We start from the raw sequence: 17,992 nt of genomic DNA on the forward strand, positions 1-17,992 counted from the left end.
TGTTTGGATGTAATTAAGTTTGACTCAGAAGCCCTTGCCTGCAAAACTGTTATTACTGAAAGAAGGAATAGAAACTGGCAAGATTTGGGTGATAATTCTGGGTTTCTGTGGATGCAACTGTAGGACATATTTGGAAGAGTCAGACAATTTAGCACTGTATGGTTCTCAAAATATGAATGGTAACATGCTGAAAGTAGTAAAAATTTTTTTTTTTCCTCCTCTCTGCTTGCTGCATGCAAAGAAGAGGAAAGGTGCTGCCACTGGTTAGAAATGCTGTTTTGCAGAGGTATGTTTTCTGATCTGCATGGCCTAGAGAAATCCTACTTGTTAAAAAAACAAACATTGCTGAAAAATAGGTAAACTTCTTTCTCTGGATTCACTGCTGTTCATTTTAGCTGCAACTGCCTTTCACTTGAGGAGGAGTTTGCCATAAATACCAGGTGGCAAGGTTCCTATGCTACGATCACACTTTAAAACTAAGATGTTGCTATGCAATTTTCAGTATGAAATAACATGACAACTGTGAGCCTTCACTCTTTGTTTTCTCTTAGTCATTAGCAGTGTTAAGGTTGGGAGTGTTAAAAATACTGCTTTGGTGCCACTGCAACTCCAAGCCTTTTGCTGAGGGTTGCTTGGGGGATTAGGCTATGATTTAAAGTGTTATGCACTGTCTGTTACTGCTTGAGTCAGTCTACTCCCAGCTGGCGGAGATCTGCCTCTAGGGTGCCTTGAGGTTGTGAAGTGCTAGCAGGAATCGTTTGTGTTCTTGCAAAGCGGCCTGCTGAAATGAGAAGCTGCATGGTTTAAGCCTGATTCTGTGATGTTCGGTTTTCATAACTTGGTTTTGGTTCTCAGCCCTTCCATGACACAAGCAGACACAGGTATCAAGATAACCCCATTCTTCTTTTCTGGGACATACCTAAAGTTAACTCTCTGGTTCACTATAATTTTGCCTGAGTTTGATTAGCCACAAAGAATGATAGATAAAAACAGATATTGCCAGGAAGTAAACGCCTTGACAACTTCTTGAACAGATAGAGAAAAGTTGATACTCGAGACACCTGAGTCTTTGAAAATAAGGGGGTTCATAGCCGTGTTGCTTTCCAATGGGCTATGGATAGTTTAGATGGAGGCCAAAAAAAAAAAAAAAAAGGCAAGAACAAGGAAATGGTCAATATATGTGGGAATTTCAAAAGATTCTTCTGATTTCTGTTTTTCTTTTCCCCTTCTTCCTTGTTCTGTCTCTTTTCTTTTTCTTGACTCTTGTGCTGTATCTGCAGTTACGTTCTTGGTACAAATGCAAAACCAGATGATTTCTGAGCATGATTTATTGAAATTCTTTATACAAGTGCATATGTGTATATAAAATTTCTGACACCCATTTGGCTTCCTACCATGGAAACAATGACAAACTATACTCTTTTAAGCATGAGTAAGGCAGACATGAGAGACCCAATCTGAAACATAGTCTGGCTACAGGCACTCTATCTACCTCTGCAAATTTGTACCAAAATGGCCTGAAGAGATCTGGCTTCCATAGATACAACATGGCACTTAACGTCCAAGTTTCCTTCCAGTTTATGAGGAGAGTCAGGTTTAAGCCTTAAACTTTTTTTCTAGGATATCAGAAATGACTGATTATCTCATCCTCTGCTTTGCAACACTGAGACGTGCATAGAAGCCAGCAAGAAATACATGAAGAAAGTTTGCAAATTTTATAAAGATTTACTACATATATGCATACATTAATGCCATTGTACATATTATATGCAACCTACTTACAATTCTAGTTTTTATATTTTTCCTAAAGAACTTAATATTGCAGGAAAGTTGAACTGTCCACTCGTTTCAGTGACTATGCTAGGATCTCTTCTATCTGTCTAGCATACTGCGTGGAAATAGAGCCTATAACCATGGTGGTCCTTAGGTGTAATTGTGATATTAAGGCTACTGTGGGAGCTGATAGCAGATCCCAGTTCCCAGGTCCAGGTACGTGCCCTGGCTCTGTCCCAGCTGTATGTTTGGGTGAGATCACTGTGTACACCCTTGTTTCTTCACACCCCAGAAACCTGTCATGGTTTCTACTGGAAGGAATTCTGAGCACCTGGTCCAAAAAGAAGCTGGAGTGCAGTCATCCAAGTTCACAGACTGGATAGTTGGAGAACTGAGACCCTGAACCTAACGCTCAGCTTAGATGTAGCTATCTAGAAATGCAGGGAATAAATCCTGTTCTTCTCTGAGGCCTTAGGACGTGGCAGCCAGCCAAAGAAAGCATGCTTGTTTCCAGATGGTTGACTGCCTTCCAGTCCTCTCCTGGACTTAGGTACTTTAACCTTTCATTTTTCATTTTGTTTCTTTTTAAAAAACTCCTTAGTCAGCTTGGATTCTGTGGCAGAGTAAGTCATAATTTGTTTGAGATTTGTGTTTTCAAGTCATACTATTTATTAATGTGATATGACATTGCATACTTAAAAATCGCTGGTCTAATCTATACATTTTACAGTATTCAGAACTGAATGTTGTCCCAAAATATATTTTAATATTTAGATGTACATATTCTCCATGAAACAGAAAGAAAGACAAACTACAAGCTTAGTGCACATTCAGATCTCTTGATTGTATTTATGGGTTTTAAATATTACACTGGCTCATTTACATAGCCAAAATAGTTTGGCAAATCAAAATGAAACAATTATTTCAAGTTAGACAAATGGTAATTATGTATATTTTAGTGTATTTACCCAACTACAGATCCAGATAAATACTGTGACTGTTAAAAGAACATTTGTCACCTAAAAAATTATTGTTCCACTAGAAGCAATTATTTTGTAGATGAAAACACTGATTATGCATTGAGAGTGCTTTGTTTTGTTTTGGTTTTTTCTTTACAGATATGCATAAATATTTTTATGAGTCTTCAGTAGTTTATGTCACTATGAATGGCAAAGCCTGTCACAGCAGACATACCTACGTATGAATCTCATGTCCTCATGCTTTGGCAGGGAGACTTGTCACAGGGGACAGAGGTGCAGTATCACAGCTGGCCAGCCTGAGCTCCTGCCGAAATCTTCCCAAGGTACCAGCCTCCCGCATGCAGTCAGTGAAGGGCAGACACTCTCCACTTTTACCGACCCTCTGGTCCCCAGTCAACTTTCTGACCACAGTTTTCTACATGTTAGAAAAGTTAAAGGATTACTTTACATTACTTGTCTTACTTTAAATTTGTATTAATTTAATTAATTATGCTTTAGTTATACAACACTATAGTGTGTTTGCATTCACTATGCTACATAAAATATAATGGTGGGTTAATAGCAGGATCATTTCCCTATGGAAAATAATTATGGCTTAGACCCTCCTGGAGTCAGAATAAAATGCTGCAGGGGTAAGAGAACTTATTGTTAACTCCCTAGATCCTACCATAACAGCTGAACTGAAAAATAGCTTATGTGCTTTGGGTAAATTTTTCATTCAACAAATTATCATGACACAGAGTTGAGAGATATGTACATATTATTCTTTCCAAGACTTCTTTAGCTTTTATGTCATTGACAATTTTTTTTTTTTTTGACTGGATCAAGCATTTAATTGTTTGATTTGTCTGGAATCTCATTTGAGAAGTCATTACTAAATCCATCAGGACCTAGAGCTGTGTTAGAGTGATTTAATATCCTTATAACATTCCCCTGTATTTGCCAGCAGTTCTAATTATCACATTAAATGCACTGCAATGACAGAAAAAATGTAACACATCAAAATGATTATAAATGGTTTTGAAAACTTGAAAACATTCTTTTTGAAAGAAGAAAGTGTGGCTGTTGAAAGAGCCTTTTAAACTGTTATTTAAGAAGTCATCAAACCTCAGTTGTTGATTGCATTATTGGAAATAATTGCTTATTTTCATTTTAAAGGGATGGCTAAGACAGTTTACTCACCTTAGCATCTCATGAGTTTACTTCAGCATGTATTGTGTTGTATACTTACAATATTAAAATGACTTTAAAATCACTAAATAAGCTAACCAATTTAGAGTAGTTCAGAATCAAGGTTTCCTGGGTAATTGTACACAATCAGATGCATTATTATAGTATTAAAAAACAGACTCATGTTACAGATTACATGTCAAGTGCTCATTGAGGAGGTATCTTTTTTTATATTTCTTTATATACCCTTGCCTCATGGGTGACCTCAGGCCTGACATACCTCATAAACCCCAGTCCTTACGATGAACGTAGAATTACTAATTTTTGCCTGGTGTTTTCTGTGACATTCATTGCTGTAACACAGGAATGTTCTGTAAATGAATTAATTTCTTATTGCAACAGTTCTGTGAATGAAATAAATAGATTTTATCTTTATTCAGGGTGAACAGGAATTTCAACTGCTAGAGACACACTAATTGGGTGAGCTTGGTTGAAGATGCAACAGGCCAATTTTTCAAATTGCACGGCAAGGTTATTTAAAAATTTCCAGTGGATTTTTCCAGTTCAATTTCTTTTTAACACTTTTGATTGAAATTAAACTTTGAGAAAGAAATAAAAGAGAGAAAGAAAGAATATCCTTACATTTCTCCAGGATATTCTGATTAAATTTTTAATTTTGCAATGAATTTGTTTCCAGGTATCTTTATAAAGTTGTATTGGAATGGTTTTGAAAGTAAGGCATAGTAATAAAGCAAAGTGTAGATTCTTATTGTTTAAGGAACACAAAGCAAAATGTGCTTGTATTTTAATTGCTGCTCGGGAATTTCTGTTCTTTCCCTGTCTGCGACGGCCGCTGCTGCCCAGCCCTCAGAGTTTCGGTTAGAGAGCCTCGCTGCCCGCCTGCCTGCCCTCCCTCCCGCAGCCCCCTTGCCATTCCGGACACATTTTCCAGCTTCTGCCACAACTCGGAGAAGAGGCACCTGCGCCATTGCCTCAGCCCCCACCTCAGCCCAGTTAATTCCCAGATTACCATCTCACGGTGCGTTCAATGGGGCTGAGCCTTCTTAAGAAGGCTGGATGTTGAGCACGTCCTTACCGATCACCGCAAAGCGCACGCACGCTGACAGAGGCAAGCGAAGGTTACCAGGTAAACCTCAACGCGGATATTTCCTAAATTTGGGGTGCTTTCCTCTGCAGCCACACTGCTGTCCGCTACAGGTTGCTTTACAGAAGGCCAACCCAGCCAGCCTGCCCCAAACCCTCGCTTTCTGCCTTCTCAGTGGCTTCTTGCTGATCTAGTTTGCCCGTCGCCAGGCTCCACACTGCAGCCTTTGCCCACTTGAATTCACACAGTTACTAAAACCAGCCCGGTACTGCGGGCGGCTGTGGGGGTGGGCCCCTGTGAGGAGAGGCTGGGTTGCCCTGAGCCGGACACGGCCAGTTGCAGCTGGTTGCAGCCGGCTTCGCAACGGACGGTGGCAGGATGCTGCCGACCACCTGGGCCGGGACGCTGTGCCTCTGGGAAAAGGTATTTCAGAAAGGGCAGAAAACACCATACAGGCAGAGGAGGAGGGAAGAAAAATAGTGAGAAATAGCAGAGGGGACACTGAGGTCAGAGGAGGAGGAAAGGTGTTTTAATATTACTTCTTTCCTCTCTTTTTGTTTCCCAGTTGCCCAATCAGTAATGAACAATTTATATTAATTGGCAATAAATTAAGTTAAATTACCCCAAGTGGGGGTCTGTTTTGCCCATGACAGCAATTGGCAAGCGATCTCCCTGTCTGTATCTTGACCCACGAGCTTTCTCACTCATGTTCTTGCTGTTTCTGCCCCCATCGCGGTCCCGCCCTGGGGAGGGAGCGGCTGGCGCGGGGGTGGCTGCCCGCCGGCGCCAGCCCACCGCAAGCACAGGCCTGTTGCCTGTCAAGTGAATGAACCACCAGCAGGGAAGAAATGCGCTCCTTATGGAAAAGATCCGCCACAGCTGCTTGGTCTCAACCCGACTGTAAGGTTTCACCCCAGTTGTTTGACAGAAGCATGAACAGAAAGTGAGATTTTGGGATCACCTGCAGATGCCAGTGCAGGTTGTGCCCAAGGGGGTCTCAACTCCCCTGTCCCTGTCTGCTATGGCCTGTAGCATTTTTGGCCCTGTACTTCTCTTCCTTCTTCCCCGAGATCCTGCTCTTCCTTCTTTCCAACAGTTTCTGCACATACTCATTGCACCTGCCACACTTCCATGTTCTTGCTCCAACCCACCTTCTGCTCTTCTTGTGTTTAATCTCCATTCTTCCTGTGCTCCTGCTCTTTTCAGTTCCTTCCAGTTTGGATCTTCATGCCCTTTGCTACATGGATTCAGTAGCAAAAGCAATGAAAGCACAGGAAAAAAAACACAATAATTTTCAGCATTTTGAAAAGCGGTGTCATTTTAAAAGCCTCTCTCGGGCTTTGTGACTCTCTCTTATACATGGGTGAATATCAGGCTCATTTCAGACAAAATTTGGGCGATTTATCTGTTATATACAAAGATGTTTCTACTGGTCCTATACGAACTAAGATAGGTCTTTCATCAAATTAGGCTAGATTCTCTTAAGGATGGTAAAATCACATGCCTGACAGTAAGGTGATCTTCCCACCAAATTTTGGTTCTAGTTCTAATGCATAAAAGCACAGGAGCTTTGTACTGAATGGCTGTGAGAATTTTGTAGTAATCAAACAGTGTATTTCCTCTGATATAGTCTTGGAAATGGCTGAATTGTTTTGGTTTAAAATTCCACAAATGGAAAAAAAAAAAAAGGGCAAAATAAAATAGCCACAACAATAACAACAGAAAAAACATATGGTTGATCATAACCTCAACTAAATTCTCGTCACTGGAAACTTCAGCTTGAATGAGTGCAATTTTGCATACTCATAGGCAGCCCAAGACAGACTCTTATGATACTGAAGGTGTTGGGTGACACCGCTACCACATTTCAGTCTGATATGAAAAGTGGATCATTCTTTCAATACATGTCCCTAATTTTGATATACTACTTAAATTGTTTGTGTTGGCAAAGCTTAGGCTGGGACAGTAATTCATACAGGCAGCTTTTCTATTAATGTGTATGATTATATTTTTCAATCTGAATATTTTTGCTGTATCTCTGAGGTCTGGGAATCAGTGCATCCCCTATCATACTTACTAGTTACAACAGAGAAGAGCTATCACTGCAGAAGCATAATCTCTCTACACTTAATAAATGAAGACAAGTTTGCTTAAGCACTTCAAGTTTATTACACTGTTGCCACAAACAGGCTAGAAAGATGAAATGTCACATATGCAAAGATAATTTGGAGCACAAATAATAATATTTAGAGAGAGTTGCTTGGAAAAGGAAAGAGAATAACATATTGAGAAGGTGCAAATTTGCTCTGTTCTGTTGACATCAAAACTGCTGAATTATTAAATCAACTGTAGCAAACTGCATTTATACATAAAAATCTTGCATTACTTCAAAATACTTTATTATCAAAATACATTATTCCCATTATTATTATCATTATTAATCTCATTTTGAAGCTCTTATTCATTTGTGCCTGGAAGAAAAACTTGTTTCCTTAATACATTTGACAGTTTGAGTGGGTTTCCAGAATCTAGAATGATCTCCTTGGCTAGGAAGCCATCTGGCACTTGCCCTTAATCTTTTCCACAATTCATATTGGCCAGATGAGCAACCATGTCTATTACTTTCACAGCTAGCTGCCTCAAATTAGCTCCCTACATAAAATTAACCTGATTTCAGATTTGCAAGTCACCTTTAAGGATCCTTTGTACATGTTTAGGAATCTGACTTTAGGCATTTTCTTTTTTAAGTGTTGACCACTACTTGCAATCTGGAACATAAAAATGAAATGTTTGAATTTTAAACATGCAATGTTTGAATAAGTTGTGAGTTTCCTACATCCCTATTAAGTGGAGTTTTTCTTTTAAACTGGCAGTTACTGGTATAAATAGCACTGAAATTTTGGCAGTAAGTGAATCTAAGAATATGGATTTGTCAATTTCAGCTCCCAAAACACTACTTTAAAATACTTATTTTTACATCTAACTGTCCTAGTATGAAACTGCCAATCAGACAAATACAACATAGAATAAAAGTTGAAAAATGTATGCTTTAGGTAGTATTTTCAGCAAAGTATACCAATGGTCACAGAATCGTACTATTGATGTAATTAGTCTGTCAAGCCACAGATGAAATAAAGACCAAATTTTGATGTAGAATCCACTGAATTTGTACTTACCCCTTAACTCATGCCATGCATAGAGCCTGGGCAAAGTTATGCAAGATCTGGAGGCCAAGCGTCCCTCTTGACAGGAACAAGCTTCCAGTGGAGATAAAGTAATGGAGAATTCAGTCATCTTTAGAAACCTTCCTCTCACATAAGTGCTTCTCTCATAGTGAGGATGGTGCTTACAACAATGAATTTCCTCCCTATTCAGTCTCCCCCTGCAAATACAGAACTCAGTTTTGATACATGGTAGGACACAAATATAGTCAACGAAAAATAAGAATAATAGAATAAAGAAAACTAAATCCCTATGTTATATGATTTTACTTCGAAAATGGGAAGTAGGCCACAAAATATGTCATTTTTGCTAATAAAATCTTACAGAAAAAAAAAAAAGTAAGGCAATACTTTGAAAAAAGCAAAACTGTTTTCTAATGCTGGTAGACAGGGCAAGTAAAAATTAGCTTTCAAATATTTTACTTTACACATAATGTATATACACTAAAAATTGAATGTATCTTCTTAAGCATGTCATGTCTTCCTAGCCTTAGAATCATGACATTTTGAGTTTGGGAGAAGATTACCCTAGTTATTAATGGGGGAGAGATCAGAACAGAGTGAAACTCAGAATATTAATCCTATTTACATGTACAACGGGGGCTTAGCTTTTACTCTTTCTGTGAGCAAGAATGTCTGCACAAACACAACTATAGCATGTACATACTGTGGCACCATTTTTAGGGCTCCCACACAACAGTTGATTTTTCAGAGAAAAATCTCTCTGAGATTTTCATTCTCAGAGATTTCATTTCTCAGAGAAAATCACCGCTTTTCCCCACTGTACCTGCTCTATTTAGGAACTGTCAGGCCTGGGATGAGGGCAGACAGAGCTTACAGAAACCTTGTGGGCTGCTTCAAATCTGTTTCTGCCTCAGTTGTTGCCATGGAGCTTTGGAGAGTTTGACAGTTCAGGGCAATCACTGGATCTCATATTCACTCCCCATTTTCATGTTGTTTTTCAAAGAGGCTGTGGCTAACATTTGCTGAGGAGGATTTCTCTCCACAAACTTTGCGTCCCATACTAACACTGTCAACTAGGGCCTTAACATTTAAGGAAAGGATGCTGTGTAGACAACTGAGGGCATCTAAGCTTGTCCAGGAAAGTCCACTACCCCCTGGAGCCTGGAAAATCCAGCATTTCTCAGGGTGCAGGTATAAATTAGGTTTACTTTCTCTCTGTTGAGCTAAAGGTTAAAACATGGTTTGGGAATGCTAAAAATAGTGACCAGAATACACCACAGGATGCAGCCGTGCAGGTCTATATTATATTTAGCAGTCCATAGCTGACTACGCCTCTCAGCTAGACCATGAGTCTGGCGACATAACCACAGTTCAGGAAGGGTCTCACAGCTCCTCTCTTCTCCCCACTCTATCTGCAGCTGGAGCTTTGGTTATCTCCAGTTTCCTTCTGGAGTCTGGACCATCTCTTCCTGTCTATCTGTTCTTTTAAGAGCTCATGACCAGGCACTAGGATACTGCATGGTAAAATGAGAAATTATCATCTCTTTCCTACTTTTCCAGTTACAGCACTGTGAAGGAACAGCGATAGCCTTTGGTAAAACATGTTGTGAGAAGCAACAGTTTTTCCATAATTTCATGAGAATCATAACATTGACTTTGAATTTTTTATAAAAAACAGACCTCATAAAGCAGAATGTGAATTTGGGAACAGACCTCTCACAATGAGTAACCTCATGTATGCCAGTTGGTAACAGGCCTGTGCCAAGCTCACACTGCTCTTCTCTGCTGCCGGCATGTCGCTTTACGTCCCTGATACACAGAGGCTGTGAAGATGAGGGAGAATTTGTGGAAGGCTCCTTGCTCAAGGGTTATCCATCAAGAAGCCTAGCACCTCTGTCAGCAGACTTGTGCAAAAAACTCTGCACAATGTGCTGGCAGTACACTTACGTGTCTGAAGTCAAATTAAGACGGTATCACTTCTACTTGTCCCTGCCAGCACACAGCCTCACAACCTCCCTGAATCTGCCTGAAACTGAGGGCAGCGGTTTGTGATGTTTAGTCACAGTGGTATAGCCCCACAGCAATGCCTTGAGGGAGGCCTGAAACGGGGATCAGTGGGTTATGCTTCCCCCTCTTCCTGTACAACCTTCTGATGCTCTGTGATATATAAAGGCCTGAAGAGTGTTGGGCAGAATTCTTGATTTTTACCCTGAAGGTATCAAAAATGTAAATGTCAGAGGTTTCCTCTAATCATGATTTTCTGCAGGTATGCTGACAGTGATTCATGCAGTGTTCATGTAGCTCCTCAAGTGCCAGTAATCATGAGAAGTGCCTTTAGCAGTTACGCTGTGTCGTCCTGATCGCATCATCTCTGCCGACAAGATGGTGGCACTACTTGGAGTTCATAAAAGCACCTGTGGCAGGTGGAAGCCTACACTAACTGTTTTTCCTCCCCTGGCAGAGACACCTTATGTTGGGTAACATAATTAATTAAAAGATGATATGTTATATTTTTCTCAGGTTTATTACATATTCCACTGACTTGAATGGGATATTTCTGTTCATGCATATACCTATTGTTGCTAGGACTTATAATGTAACATGACCAGCCTGTTAATGCCTTTTGAGATGATCTGAAGTTAATCAGCATGTTCAAATGCCCTTGCTTCATGCTCTGCAAGTGCTATGGAAAATAAATTGTGCTTCACATTCATTGTCAAAAAAGCTCTTTCACGGCAAGAGAGAGTCTCAGAATTGATTCTCTTGGGAAGGAATGAAGTGGGTTCTGCTTACTCTGAAGTAGGAAATTCATCCTATCCTAAGGTATAAGTAGAGACCCTCAGAGATAAGAAGGACCTCCAAAGCATGCTGTATGTTCGGTGGTGCCTGTCGCAGCCCAGAGATGAGAGTTGCCACTATGCATTGTTTTACCTGCTTCCAACCTACCACTGCAGTTGCCATTAGTGGGTATTCCTGCCACTAACACCAATGGGTTGTGCCCCACCAAATGAAAGCTTTTGAATTCCTGATCTTGGATATTGCTTGAGAGTGAGTATGTAGAGATAAAGCACACCAAGTAAAAATTTAAGGTGGTCTTCATGGCACTGTAATACGTATTTTCAATAAATCTGGATTCCCAAGAAAAGAACTCTGATTCCACAGTTTACTGCTAGAGCTGGGAGGAGCACTCAAAAGTACAAGTTCCTGTTTGCCCATTTGCTGCTAGTACTTGAGGCAGACCGCTTTTTTTCCCAGAGGTAAGGCAGAAATATGAGTGAATGAACCACCTCTTAACAGAAAGGAGTGCGCTAATGAAACATGTATACACCACCAGTGCAAAAGTCTGAAATTAAAAATTGAAAGGCCTATTCATATTACAATTTGCTTTCAGGATTGGCACTAATTGGCAATGCTGTTGGCAGTCTCAACAAGGAGGGCAAGAACTGAGTAAGCATGGAGACTTACTCATCCAAAGAAGTGGTTCTTCCAGGTCAGGCTTAATGCACATTTACTATGCAGAAAGGGAAGCAAAGCACTGTTGTTGCTGATAGTGTAACTGTATTATTTGGAGAGCCTTGCATTTCCCAGGTCTGTCAGCCTTGTCTAGAGATTTTCTCAGGTGCTAACCCCACTCTGTCACTGTGTTTTGAAAACTGCTTCTTGCAGATGTGGACTTTTGTCTAAATATGCAGAATCAAAGGGGAAGAAGATTCTAAGCAGTGTAAAAAAGAATTTGATAGACACTGACTAGTTCAAAAAGGCAATGATTTGAAGACAACTCATGTCATAAAACTGATGCAATAACTACTACAAAACTCTACTTTTTGCATTTGACCCATTAAAGCTATAACATGGGGCAGATGTTTGCCCTTCTAAGACCCTTGTTCCACATCTTTTAATTTTTTTGTCTTGAGTTGCATACTCTTTCTCTCTGACTTTTGTGCTGGTTTTGGCTGGGATGGAGTTAATTTTCTTTATAGTAGCTAGTATGGGGCTATGTTTTGGATTTGTGCTGAAAACAGTGTTAATAACACACTGATGTTTTAGTTGTTGCTAAGTAATGTTTGCACTAGTCAAGGACTTTTCAGCTTCCCATGCTCTGCCAGGTGCAGAAGAAGTTGGGAGGGGGCACAGCCAAGATAGTTGATCCAAACTGACCAAAGGGCTATTCCATACCATATGACGTCATGCTCAGTATATAAAGCTGGGGAAGAAGAAGGAAGAGGAGGACGTTCGGAGTGATGGCGTTTGTCCTCCCAAGTAACCGTTACACGTGATGGAGCCCTGCTTTCCTGGAGATGGCTGAACACCTGCCTGCCCACAGGAAGTAGTCAATTAATTCCTTGTTTTGCTTTGCTTGCGTGCGCGGCTTTTGCTTTACTTATTAAACTGTCTTTATCTCAACCCATGAGTTTTCTTACTTTTACTCTTCTGATTCTCTCTCCCATCCCACTGGGGGGAGTGAGTGAGTGGCTGTGTGGGGCTTAGTTGCCAGCTGGTGTTAAACCATGACAGTCCTTTTCGGTGCCCAATGTGGGGCTCAAAGGGTTCGAGATAATGACAGATTTGATTGGAATGTGCTAGATTGAATTTATAGCTGTTATTGCTGTTTAGCTATTAATCAGCAGGCTTCTGTGCTTGCCATAGGGCTTGCTTGCCTTACTGGATATTAGTCTAGGGCTCGTTAGTGGCTGCTTTTTTGCTTTTGCTGCTTGCCGTGCTGCTGTACTACTTATCATGTTACTCTGCTGTGCCTGGGAACATTTTGATAACAGCAATGGCGATGCGCCTGGGCTGGCAGATAGCCAGGGCATCACTGCTGTTTCTGTGCTGCTGTAATATAATATTTGGTTGACTTCAAGAACAGTCTCCTTAGTACATCACAAAATACATTTTGATATCCCAAAGAAGCAAGACTTGCAAGTAGGCATTTTAAACATAACTAATCTACAGCTACAAATTTCTACTCTTGATAGCATTTACCTTTTTTGGGGGCAGTATCCCAGTCTTCAAAAGGATAAAAGCAGAGTAGAATCAGTATAGCATATACACAGAAGTCCATATTGTAAAAGCTATAAAGATTTGTTGCACACTGCAAAGTTGCCAAACAGGCTGGAACTCCAGTGTGAACTTGAGTCGAAGGGACTGTGACCTGTGGATGAATCCACGTGGGAGCAGGACACCCCGAAGCATCTGTGCCCATGGATAAGCCCATGCCAGAGCAGGTACATCTCGAAGCATCTGTGGCCATGGTTATGTCTGTGCCACAGCAGGTATACTTCTGAAGGGATTGTGGCCCAAGAATAAGTCCATGCTGGATAAGGTACACCTCAAAGCATCTGTGGCTGTGGATAAGTCCATGCTGCAGCAGGTACACCTTGAAGCATCAGTGGCTGTGCATGAGGCCATGTTGGAGCAAGTTTACTTCTGAAGGGACTACAGTCTGTGGATAAGTCCAAGCTGGAGCAGGGGCAAGGGGAGCAGTTCATTGCAATGTTAAACCCGATGGTCTGGTCCAAAGGGACCAGGGGTGGAGGCTGTAATGGAAATACCTTTAAATTGTTGTAACCCGGGGTTTGAGTTGCATGTTATGGTAATTACTATAGCAGGAACCCCTTGTTGCTAGCCAGGCCAGGAGCAAGGGGAGGAGTTCATTGCAATGTTAAACCCTATAACCTGGCCCAAAGGGACCGGGGTGGAGATTGTAATGGATACGTTTGAATTGTTGTAACCCGTGATTTGAGTTGCATGTTATAGGAATTACTATAGCCGGAACTACCTGAACCAATGGAGGAGAAGCCTTACAAGAAGCAGTACAGGTGCAGCAGTGACCCGAACTGAGCTGGCTTTGGTGCCCAGTAACTCCATGCAACACACCACCTCTCCTGTCCTGAGTGACCACCATAACAGATGGAGCCCAAAGTCATGGACTAAAGGAACCCAGCAGACATTCTGTGGACATCTGTGGACATTTTACAGACATTTTACAGGGTTGGTCCATAGACTAGGGGAATGATATCTGTGTATTATATCAAAGGATGGGAATGGTGACAGTGGGTAATGAGAATGTATTGGATAGTGTGGGACCTGAGCATGACGTAAATGGTATGGAATAAGGGGTGGAGAATGTGCTGGTTTTGGCTGGGATAGAGTTAATTTTCTTTATAGTAGCTAGTATGGGGCTATGTTTTGGATTTGTGCTGAAAACAGTGTTGATAACACACTGATGTTTTAGTTGTTGCTAAGTAATGTTTGCACTAGTCAAGGACTTTTCAGCTTCCCATGCTCTGCCAGGTGCACAAGAAGTTGGGAGGGAACACAGCCAAGACAGTTGATCCAAACTGACCAAAGGGCTATTCCATACCATATGACGTCATGCTCAGTATATAAAGCTGGGGAAGAAGAAGGAAGGGGGGACGTTCAGAGTGATGGCGTTTGTCCTCCCAAGTAACCATTACTCATGATGGAGCCCTGCTTTCCTGGAGATGGCTGAACACCTGCCTGCCGATGGGAAGTAATCAATGAATTCCTTGTTTTGCTTTGCTTGTGTGTGCGGCTTTTGCTTTACTTATTAAACTGTCTTTATCTCAACCCACAGGTTTTTTTACCCTTCTGATTCTCTCCCCCATCCCACTGAGGGGGAGTGAGCGAGCGGCTGTGTCGTGCTTAGTTGCCGGCTGGTGTTAAACCATGACACTTTTCTCTGGTTTATTCAATACACTGCTGCAATGTTCACTTTCCTTGCCTGTCATTTTTACCATATATCTGCTCCTTTGATTCCTTGCTATAATTTCTTGGTAAAGACCCTGATCCTTATCGTCAAGGCCCAATTACGAAACCAATCACTACCTTCTTATGTGTCTTTTCATGCTGTCTCATCTATAGGTATGATTTCCTGGCCATTTTTCTACACCTCTTCATGCTTTTTTCCAGTGTTTCCCTTATACCTGGCGACCTTGTGCCAAACTTGTCAGTAAATCTCTTAGCCAGTTATTCTTCCAGTCCTTCAAGACCACACAGAGCATAAGCATTTCCCAAGCATTAATAAGCGGGTATATAATGAGGGAGTTTTGAGATGCATTTTATTTCTTTTCTTGTATTTTGTTTTCAATTAGCTGACATGAGAGCACTGAGTAGTGCACATAGTGAACAGCTGTACCAATCCATAGGATTATTTTCCTTAATTATAAATTATGCAAAGATTGTGTTTTACTTTCAATTTGTGCAGTGCTGACCACAACTTGTGGAGAGGAGGTATGATCCTGCTGGAAGGAAGAGGAGGAAAGGGACATTTCCTTGCCTGAGGTTCGGGTGCAGGAGAGGGAGAGAGCAGTAGTGGGGTAGGAGTAGTCTGCCGTGGCTGTGCAGCGCAGAGTGGGTGGCTGCTGTGTGTACTGGGGGAGGACAGACAGGGAAAGTTGAGCGGATCAGGGGATGGCTGCTTGTAAATGTACAGGCGGAAAAAAGCATATGAATGGGTGAATGTTCCCAAACCTGAGCCTGGCTCCTGCTGTAGCTGAGGTTGGACCACTCTGAGCTACACAGTTCTCTCCCTACTCTCCACAAAATGAATCCAATGCCTGACAAGAGGTGCTCAAACTTTATTAAATATGGACATCTTCTTAAAAAATGTTTTCAAAATGAGCTTCTCAAGTCATGCTAGATATTCAGTATTTTGTCACAAAGTACATCACTGATTTGTGACGGTGAAGTGCGAGCAACAGCGCTTTTCCCAGGATGCAAAATGATGTAAACTTCTATTTTTGCTGCTTTTAGCTTTAGCTCTCTTTTAGCAACTATAGGCAGCATAGCACACCTCTTCTGTTTGTGTAAAATAATGTTAGCAGAACACGTGATCTGGCATAGCCTATAGGCCAGAGCAGAACAATACTGTCACTTGTCTTCTGTAACTCTGGGGTGATATAATAAATCTTGAGTGCCTTCTCAGATTTCAATTTATGGCATTAATTCGAGCAGTTCAGTGACTATTCTGATACATGCCTTGCTGCCCCCAGATTACAGGGGCTGTTCTGGCAGCTGATAATAACTGAAGTGTAGAAGCGCTTTGGCTAGGTTCTATTTTTTCCAGTCTCATCTCAGGCAGTAAGAAAAGGAAGTGACAAAGATCTGCAATGTTGCTTTTCACCACCTGGCAATTTTCTTACACATTGCTAATTCCCAGGTAGGAAATTAAGCCAGTTGTTCTGCTATGAGAATGACACTAAACCAGAGGCAGAATCTGACTGGAGGAGGTTTGGCTTTAAAATCCGAGGACTCAGGAATTATGGGTAAGTCCAGGTTTTGGAGATACAAGAGCTCATGTGCAGAACCTGGAGTACTGAGCAGGAACTCTTTTCTCTGATTAGTTAAAATTATGACAGTTAGGTTTGGAGTAGTAGATGTGTATAATTCATTTAGCCAAAATGAGTTTTGTGTTTCCGCATAAATCTCATGTTTCCTTATCATTAAGTGTTGGTATAGGCAAATTTCTGGGTCAAATTCTGTCCCTATTGACTATTATAATCCTCTTCCCCAATAAATTAACTTCTAGGCATTTTAAGGGCCTGATCTAAGTACTGACAAGAAACCACAGAGAACTATCAGCTTTGTTACAACCTTATATCCAGCTTTAATAGCTCTTTCAAAGTAGAGAAGGACTAAGAATTTTATATACTTATTTTTCCTTCCACTATTAATCTGATAATCCATATAGTCATCATAACATTTTAAAAAAGTTTTTTCCATTTACCATCTGGGAATACTGGATAAACTGGTCAAATTACAAACCTGAAAAAGGGGAGACTTGCGTTCTGGTTCCTACTTTCATTACCTACGCACTGTGTTAATTAGACACAGTAAGTGCCTAATCAGTAAGTGGTCTGTGCTCACAATTCTTTTTTTATGAAATGGAGATGATATCTGCTCTGTAGTGATGCTGTGGGACTTTATTCATTACCAAAGCACTTAATCTGTTTTGATTCCACAACTGGATTAGCCCAGGGGACCCTGGGCTGTACAGGCGTAAGCAAGTAAGGCTCTGGTGTATATTTATATGTAATACTAGTACCTCAGATTAGGACCTATGTTATCATTATAGACACCTCAGAACAACAACAACAAAGAATATTTTCAAGAGAATGTTTTAAAAGAATATTTTAAAAATTGACAAGGCAACTAGGTTTAAAAGCCATTTAGGTCCTTAAAGATGAAGGAGTTGTCTAGGAGGATTTGCAGAAGCTTTCAGGTGCCTCGCTCTGGTGATCTGCTTTGGTTTCAATGCCTCTGAAAGCCTGGCCACAAATCCCAATGTCAATGCCCGTTTCAAAGTCAAAGGGACTTCGTTTGCTGCAAGATCGTAACTAGGCGCCTGTAGCCTTTTGCAAACGATACGAAGCTGGCAAAGCCGCTGCGATAAACTGCCGATAGCTCCTTTTTAAAGGAAGAGAGGGGCGTAGAACACCCTATTGGCAGGAGAAATGCCTGCCCCTACGTAACCCACAGCACCGCTCCGGAGCACGTATCGCTGTCCCCCCGCCCCGCCGAGGCGCACCTTGCGCACCGCCCGGCGGGGCGATCCCGGCCGGCCTCGGGCGCTGGCAGACCCCGCTGCACTCCCCGCACCGCGGGCTGCCGTCGGCCGCCTCCCTCGGCCGGGGCAGGCGGCGGGACCGAGCTGCCGGGGGCAGGGACCGCCAGCCCCGGGGCGTCGCGGCTTCGCCCCTACCTCCTGCCTCCGCTCGCGGCGCCCCGTCCCTCGCACCCTCCCCTGGCCCGCAGGC

This window comes from Ciconia boyciana, chromosome 4 (genome assembly GCF_034638445.1).
Source record: "Ciconia boyciana chromosome 4, ASM3463844v1, whole genome shotgun sequence".
Classification (NCBI taxonomy): domain Eukaryota; kingdom Metazoa; phylum Chordata; class Aves; order Ciconiiformes; family Ciconiidae; genus Ciconia; species Ciconia boyciana.